The sequence below is a fragment of the Rhinopithecus bieti genome, unplaced genomic scaffold (assembly GCF_001698545.2).
Source record: "Rhinopithecus bieti isolate Rb0 unplaced genomic scaffold, ASM169854v2 scaffold_2888, whole genome shotgun sequence".
Lineage (NCBI taxonomy): Eukaryota > Metazoa > Chordata > Mammalia > Primates > Cercopithecidae > Rhinopithecus > Rhinopithecus bieti.
Window position 1 is genome coordinate 2,745,374 of NW_016804209.1, and position 9,073 is coordinate 2,754,446.

Consider the following 9,073-nt stretch of genomic DNA (forward strand, 5'->3'; position numbering starts at 1 on the left):
GTATGCCTGGTTAAGAGATCTTCCCTTTGTAGAAATGTTACATTGGGATGTATAGTGGTGCTGTCAACAGGAGGACAAAATATATTCCTAGACAAGTCTATCCTCAAACCAGTAGTGCCTTTTACATAAAAAGATGATTTATATCTAATAGACACTGAAGGTGATAAACATGTATGTATATATGTATCAGATCTGAGTTCCACTGACCTGTCCCAAACACACTGGATTACCAGGCTTGTACTGTACTCAAAATTATGGATTTGCTAAATTTCGGGCAAAGGACTCCAAACTAGGGGAGAGATTACTGTTTGTGTTGGGTTATAGTTGCGTAATAATTAAGGCTGCCAGATTTAGCAAGTACAAATGTAGGACAAATTTAAATTTTAGATCATGTTTTGCAAATTTATTGCGTGATATCCAGCATTCTATCTGGCAACTCTAGCCATAGTGTACTTCTAAAAAATTATCACTTAAGGAGAATTTTAATGACTCAGATAAATTTTCATATAAATTCCTTCCCACGTTGTGAAAATAAGGCTATTCTTGCTTTTCTGATACTTTTGTTTTTTAATTGAGATGGGTCTCACTGTGTTGCCCAGGCTGGTCTCTAAATCCTGGCCTCAATCAGTCCTCCTGCCTTGTCTTCCCAAAGTGCTGGGATTATAGCTGTGAGCCACTGTGCCTGGCTTCACTTTTCCAGTTCTAAAGAATGTGTCTGCGTAAGCCTTTCCCTCAACAACTTATTGAAAGGTGAAAAAAGGTTTGGAAATAAAAGCATCTGATGTTCGAAAAAGTACTTTGTAAAATAAATGCACTAAGACTTATCTGTGGATTACTGCGAACAGGTGAACATCGTAAAAACAAATGAACTTACCTGTATTACTGCAAGTAGCTCAACCTAGTAAAAACAATAAAAATGTTTGGCTTTACCCATCAGCCAAATTAAAAAATCTCCTTTTAAGGTTAAAAGGATCAAAACATGGGAGACGGTGAATGTTCATCAAAACCTTCAGTCTCTTCAGCTGTTTCTGGGCTGCTCATTTTGGATGCTTTTTTGTTGTTGTTGTTACTACTATCAGTATCTGTTTTAGATGGTTTGTCTTGTGTGTCTAACAGCCATGATCTCCCTTTTTTTTTTGAGACGGAGTCTTGCTCTGTCGCCCAGGCTGGAGTGCAGTGGCGTGATCTCCGCTCACTGCAAGCTCCGCCTTCTGGGTTCACACCATTCTCCGGCCTCAGCCTCCCGAGTAGCTGGGACTACAGGCGCCCGCCACCTCACCCAGCTAAATTTTTTATTTTTAGTAGAGACGGGGTTTCACCATGTTAGCCAGGATGGTCTCGATCTCCTGACCTCGTGATCCGCCCGCTGTGATCTCTTGAATTGCCAGCTAAGTCTAAGGCTTTATGATTAATCATTTGTGGTGTACTAACTGGACTAGCTTCAGGAATGTCAGTGTGTTCTACCATTAAGTTCAAATTGTCTACTACAGCGAGATAGTGGTTGTTGTTACAGCTACCTTTAGAAACATGTCTAGTTTTTAGACATAACACATGAATGAAGAAATTTAGATTCTGGAAAAAAGGTCCGTCATGCTTGACAAAGAAAAATGTTCTGAGGGTTTTGGATTCTCTTGTGCTGCCTGACTCTGGGCTCATCTCCTGTTTTCAATTTCTCTTTTTAATCTGTTTACATCCTTTACTAGTTTATCTACTGCTTGTTCACTGTGTTCCACTTTTTTGCATATACTCTTAATTCCTCTTGTAATGAAGCATACATTTCATTTATCTTATGTACCTCCTTTAAGGATCCATCTTCAAAAAATTTAGAACTGTGTTTGTACTGCTCGGCTAAAACCAGCGGACATACAAGAACCTGATACAGTTTTATAACCTGGTTGTTCACACATGCCCAGATTGGCAACCACTGAAGGTACCCTGTGAAAAAGTCATTTTTGAGGTTTATATAAGGCATGTTCCAGTTGATGAGTAGAGCAGCTTTCTGTTATGATACTTGGTGTTCATAGCAGAAAAACAAGGTCTTGGTTTGAAAAATGCTCCTGCAAGTTTCTATGAAGCAGTCTGTCTCTAAATGTCATGATCTGATCTGAATGACGATGGAATTTGTACCAACCTACTACGTTCTTTGTGACATTTGATGATATTTTCTTCAGTGCTTGCTCATTGACTTCACCCGAAGAATTATGAAAGCTAACTCAGACCACGCACCGGCCCCTGAGTTCCCTTATTGATCATTATCTCAGTATTTATTGATCATTATCTTTACCATCTTAGAAAAAGGGAAGTGACAGGATAATAGGATCATGTAGGGAGAAGGTCAGCAGTAAGACATACGAATAAAGATCTCTGTGACATAAGTTTAAGGAAAAGTGCTGTGCCTTGATATGCATATGCAAACATCTCCATAAACCTTTTAGTGCATAAAGAGCAGCATTGCCGCTAGCACGTCCCACCTTCAGCCCTAAGGCGGTTGTCTCCCATCTCGGTAAACAGAACATACAATTGGGTATTTACACCGAGATGTTCCATTGCCCAGGGGCGGACAGGAGACAGATGCTTTTCTCTATCCCAACTGCCAAGAGGCCTTCTTTCCTCGTATACTAGTCCTCCTCAGCACAGACCCTTCACGGGTGTCAGGCTGGGGGACGATTAGGTCTTCCCCTTCCCACAAGGCCATATTTCAGACTATCACACGGGGAGAAACCTTGGACAATACCTAGCTTTCCTAGGCAGAGGTCCCTGTGACCTTCCGCAGTGTATGTGTCCCTGGGTACTTGAGATTAAGAGAATGGTGATGACTTTTAACCAGCAAGCTGCCTTCAGGCACTTGTTTAACAAAGCACACCCTGCACAGCCCAAATCCCTTAAACCTTGAGTCACCACAGCATGTCTCTCTTGCAAGGACAGGGTTGGGGGTAGGGTCACAGATTAACAGCATATCAAATACAGAACAAAATGGAGTCTCTTANTATGCATATGCAAACATCTCCATAAACCTTTTAGTGCATAAAGAGCAGCATTGCCGCTAGCACGTCCCACCTTCAGCCCTAAGGCGGTTGTCTCCCATCTCGGTAAACAGAACATACAATTGGGTATTTACACCGAGATGTTCCATTGCCCAGGGGCGGACAGGAGACAGATGCTTTTCTCTATCTCAACTGCCAAGAGGCCTTCTTTCCTCGTATACTAGTCCTCCTCAGCACAGACCCTTCACGGGTGTCAGGCAGGGGTCGAGTAGGTCTTTCCCTTCCCACAAGGCCATATTTCAGACTATCACATGGGGAGAAACCTTGGACAATACCTAGCTTTCCTAGGCAGAGGTCCCTGTGACCTTCCGCAGTGTATGTGTCCCTGGGTACTTGAGATTAAGAGAATGGTGATGACTTTTAACCAGCAAGCTGCCTTCAGGCACTTGTTTAACAAAGCACACCCTGCACAGCCCAAATCCCTTAAACCTTGAGTCACCACAGCATGTCTCTCTTGCAAGGACAGGGTTGGGGGTAGGGTCACAGATTAACAGCATATCAAATACAGAACAAAATGGAGTCTCTTATGTCTACTTCTTTCTATATAGACACAGTAACAGTCTGATCTCTCTTTCCCCACACCAATGGGTTACTTAATTTTTTTCAAGGCTTAATATATTTAAAATGTATTCTGAGTTTCAAACAGGTTTTTGTTCAACTCTTCAGGAAGGGATCTAGATAATAAAAGATGTTTAGAAATGGAAAATCAGAAACCATACAAAATTATTTTCTTTTTCTGTAGCAGCTTTATCACACCAAAAAAGATAATGTTTTATTTTTAGTTCTCTTTTATTTTCTTGAGACAGGGTCTCTCTCTCTGTCACCCAGACTGGAGTCCAGTGGTACAGGAGAATAGCTTGAGCTTCAACCTCCTGGGCTCAAGCTATCCTCCCGCCTCAGCCTCCTGAGTAGTTGAGACTACAGGCACAAGCCACCATGCCCAGCTGATTTTTTTTATTTGCAGACAGGGTCTCCCTGTAGTGCCCAGGCTGGTCTCGAACTCCTGGGCTCAAGTGATCCTCCCACCTTGGCCTCCCAAAGTGTTGGGATTACAGGCATGAGCCACTGCGCCCAGCTTGTTTTATTTTTAGATGATAAAAAATGTTAAATCATCACCTTCAGCTTGAGGTATATTGATACTGTATTTTATTCCATTACAAAACTATAAATTTAGTGCTCACATTTAATGTAATTGTTCCTCCATATAATATCAAAATAAAATAGTTATATTATCCTTTTTTAAAAAAATTTACTTTAAATACTGCGATACATGTGCAGAACATGCAGGTTTGTTACATAGGTATACATGTGCCATGGGGTTTGCTGCACCTATCAACTCATCATCTAGGTTTTAAACCCTGCATACATTAGGTATTTGTCCTAATACTCTCCCTCCCTTCCCCCCCATATTAATTATTCTTTACTTTGCACTTACCTTTCTGTTTCTATTGAAACATTTTTGATGTCTCATTGAACCCCTGACACCCCGAAACATGTTGGAATTTGAAGAGCTACTTAAAAAAATACTTTGTTCTATTTCCACTTTTCTTGATGAAACCTAGGGTTCTGACCCCAAAATTATTTTCAGTTTAACTCAAATGTGATCATCTCTCAGTGTTTTTGCCATTTTGACTTCATATTTCCAGTTTCATTTTTCATAGTTCCATTTTACAAAAATAATTTTAGTAATAAGTTCGTGCTAAATTCATTTATTCTGTCACACATATTGATCTCTTAATGTAGGTGCTGGGTAATAGTGATCAAATGATTCCTGCCCTCCTGGACTTTCAGTCTAGTGGTAGAGAAAAATAAAGATGGAGGACAACGTGTAAATCAAACAAGTAGCTTGAAACTTCAATACATTGCACCCATTCTTCCAGGCTCTACCATCTGGTTGCATATTGTACATTGGGAATGTTTCACCAGCCTCAATTCCACTGTTCATTATGTGGCCCGTATGTGACTTAGATGAGACACATTCTTACCCTTATCTCTCGGGGCGAGCCCCAATTGGCTTACGACATTTAAAGTCTCCTTATACCTCTTGCCACAGTGCTTGGCTTAGGCCTTAGTCACTCAGGCGCTTAAACCAAACAGGCCATGGTTTGAAGCTCAGGACGTTTGCTCAATAATTGAGGCAATTGTCCTCTCTCTCTTTTTTTTCTTTTTTGAGACGGAGTTTTGTTCTTGTTCCCCAGGCTGGAGTGCAGTGGCACAATCTTGGCTCACTGCAACCTCTGTCTCCCAGGTTCAAGCAATTCTCCTGCCTCAGCCTCCTGAGTAGCTGGGATTACAGGCAGCTGCCACCATGCCTGGCTAATTTTTTGTATTTTTAGTAGAGATGGGGCTTCACCATGTTGGCCAGGCTGGTCTCAAATTCCTGACCTTAGGTGATCCACCTGCCTCGGCCTCCCAAAGTACTGGGGTTATAGGCATGAGCCACCGTGCTTGGCCTTGTTTTCTCTCTTTTAATATGAAAGAGGAAGCTAGGAATCCCCATTGCTGCTGGCATGCATGCTATAAACCTGAAAGGAGCCGCCTAAGATGAAATTGATACTGTGGACTGCACAGTGGAAAGATGGAAAGAAACTGGGTCATTGATGACATTGTCAAGCTGCTAGATCAGCCAACCCCAGATCCTGTGCAACAACTGGACTCTTCATTTACATCAGCCACTACTCTGTTATTGCAGCTTGGACAAGTTGGTTTGCTTCCAAGTTAAATTATTGGATCTGAGAGCATCCTAATACATAAAAATAGACATTTCTCCCTTGTTGAGAAGCGGATGTACAGTACATCTATGAAGCTTAAGTTTTAGTACCTTCACTTGCTCATGCCCCTTCCCAGCCTTTCACCAAATTTTCTACTTGTAATTTTGTATTCTTTTCCTTAAGGAGGACCACTCAAATTGTGTAACATTCAGGTGTCACAAAACCTGGATCTAGCATCAGATGTTTTTGGAAGAAAACGTCCATCTTTCTCTGCAATCTCCTCCATTCATGTCTCCCTAGGGAAGGAGAGATGTATCTAATTGGTAATTAGTTGAAAAGATCACCGAACATGCATGGCCTGGCCTCTCTTCTGGCGCTCTCATTCAGATCTGCCTACCCACAGTAGTAGATCTGCCTGCCCACAGTGGTAATCCCACTGCAGCAAGCCTTGGATGACAAGAGTGGACGTGAAAGTAGTTGCTGCCTTTGACCATATCTTCCCAAAGTGACGCATCACCAACACACACTTTAAAATCATGACGTTATAACATAATGGCTGTGAAGATTTGGAAGAAAGCACTCTAAAATGAGAGCTCTGGGAGACGTAGAGAGAAGGCAGTCAAGGAATGGAGCCTATAAGCACCTCCTGCCAGCAGGGTGCACATCCAGTCCCTACGCCTCCATCCTCACCCTGCCCTCAGCTCACTCCCCTCCTGTTAGAAATTGGCTGTGCCCCTGAAAAGTCATTTGCTTTTGTCTAATGACTGAGTACACAAGTTCATTCCAAAGTAGGTGTTGGAATTCCATTTTGACCTGAGGTCAAAATTGTTTTCTTTGTTTCAGTTTAATGAACAAGAAAGCAGAATCTGTGTATATTTCTAATGCCTGCGTATATTTCTCAATTGTTTCCCAGCTCAGAAAGGTGAGGAGTATGACAGTCACCCTGAAATGACAAGAGAAGCCAACAATAACAATTACAGTAATAATGTGTGTACAGAAAGTACTAAATGCCCATTAAATGAAGAGCAGATTACTAGGTGTTATGAAAGATACATATGCAGTGAAATACAAGTTCCAGATCTCAGGGAGTTTGCAAGTGAAAAAGAACACAACACTAATATATATACAAGGGGACTTCAAAAAGTTCATGGACAATGAAGTTAAAGGATAAAAATTATAAACTTTATTTCTTAACATAAGCACCATCAAGGTCAAGACGCTATTGTCAGCGATACCAGCCATTTAGTGCATCCTTAAAAAAAATGAGGGTCCCGGGAATTTTTTTTTTTTTTTTTTTGAGACGGAGGAGTCTCGCTCTGTCGCCCAGGCTGGAGTGCAGTGGCTGGTTCTCAGCTCACTGCAAGCTCCACCTCCCGGGTTTATGCCATTCTCCTGCCTCAGCCTCCCCAGTAGCTGGGACTACAGGCACCCGCCACCTCGCCCGGCTAGTTTTTTGTATTTTTTGGTAGAGACGGGGTTTCACCGTGTTAACCAGGATGGTCTCAATCTCCTGACCTCGTGATCCGCCCGTCTCGGCCTCCCAAAGTGCTGGGATTACAGGCTTGAGCCACCGCGCCCGGCGGTCCCGGGAATTTAACCATGTCAATGCAGTCTTTATTAACTGAAGAAAAATGGGTGCCCTTTACAGATTTTTTAAGATTAGGAAACAAAAAGCAGTCAGAAAGATTTCCTGTGGAAGTTCTTGCAAAATTGCCCTTGTTTGATGAGAGGAATGGTCGGGAGCATTGTCATGGTGAAGAAGGACTCTCTGGTGAATCTCCTGGGCATTTTTCTGCTAGAGCTTTGCTTTCTCAAAATTAATAATGAGATGTTGTCATTTTTTGGCCCTCCAGAAAATCAACAAGCAAAATGCGTAGAGCATCACAAAGAACTGTTGGCATGATCTTTGCTCTTGACTGCTTTTGGAGAGACAGTCTTGTTCTGTCACCCAGGCTGGAGTGCAGTGGCGCAATCTTGGCTCACTGCACCTGCACTCTCCACCTCCCAGGTTCAAACAATTCACCTGCCTCAGCCTCCCAAGTAGCTGGGATTACAGACACACACCAGCGCTCCTGACTAATTTTGTATTTTTATATTTATATTTTATTGTTATTATTTTTTGGAGATGGAGTATTGCCCTGTCACCTAGGCTGGAATGCAGTGGCGCCATCTCGGCTCACAGCAACCTCTGCCTCCCAGGCTCAAGCAATTCTCATGCCTCAGCCTCCGGCGCAGCTGGGATTACAGGTGCGTGCCGCCACACCTGGCTAATTTTTGTATTTTTAGTAGAGACAGGCTCTCACCGTGTTGACGAGCAGGGTCTCAAACTCCTGACGTCAAATGATCCACCTGCTTCGGCCTCCCAGAGTGCTGAGATTACAGGTGTGAGCCACTGCAACTGGCGTAAGTTTTGTATTTTTAGTAGAGACGAGGCTTCACCATGTTCGCCAGGCTGGTCTCAAACTCCTGGCCTGAAGTGATCCACCTGTCTCGGCCTTCCAAAGTGCTGGAATTACAGGTGTAAGCCACCACACCTGGCCTGGTCTGCCTTTGCTTTGACTGCACCATTTGCAATTCTTGGAAGCCACTGCTTTGATTGTGCCTTGTATTCAGGATCCTACTGCTAAAGCCATCCTATTACAGTTCTTCAAATAAATGCTTCAGCATCTTGATCTCACTTGTTTAAAATGTTCATTTAAGGCCGGGCGTGGTGGCTCACACCTGTAATCTCAGCACTTTGGGAGGCTGAGGCAGGTGAATCACCTGAGGTCGGGAGTTCGAGACCAGCCTGACCAACATGGAGAAACCCCATCTCTACTAAAAATACAAAATTAGCCAGGTGTGGTGGCGCATGCCTATAATCCCAGCTACTAGGGGGGATTGCTTGAACCTGGGAGGCAGAGGTTGTGGTGAGCCGAGATCGTGCCATTGCACTCTAGCCAGGACAACAAGAGTGAAACTCCTAAAAAAAAAAGAAAAAAAAAAAAGTTCATTTAAAAGGTCTGTTGTTGACTGCAGCTGATCTGGGTGTAATGATTTTGGCATCCACTGAGTGGAAGGTTTGCTCAACTTTAATTTTTCATTTGTAATTGTGTAAGCTGAACCAGTGAGATGTCTATGCTGTTGGCTGTTATTTGTGCTGTTGTTAGTCCTCTTCAATTAGGGCATGAAGGTGATGAATTTTTGTCTCACAAATGGATGTAATGATCCGGCACTGTGGGTTTCATCTTCAACACTGTCCCATCCCTTTTTAAATTGAGTTATTTGTTTGTAAACTGCTGATTTCTTTGGGGGCATTGTCACCATAAACTTTTTGTA

At 42.7% G+C, this 9,073-nt stretch overlaps 1 pseudogene; it reads right to left on the reverse strand.

Moving 5' to 3' along the window:
- Window positions 1-972: 972 nt before the first annotated feature.
- On the reverse strand, window positions 973-2,204 carry LOC108526449 (BRCA1-A complex subunit Abraxas pseudogene; annotated as a pseudogene).
- Between the last annotated feature and the right edge of the window lie 6,869 nt (window positions 2,205-9,073).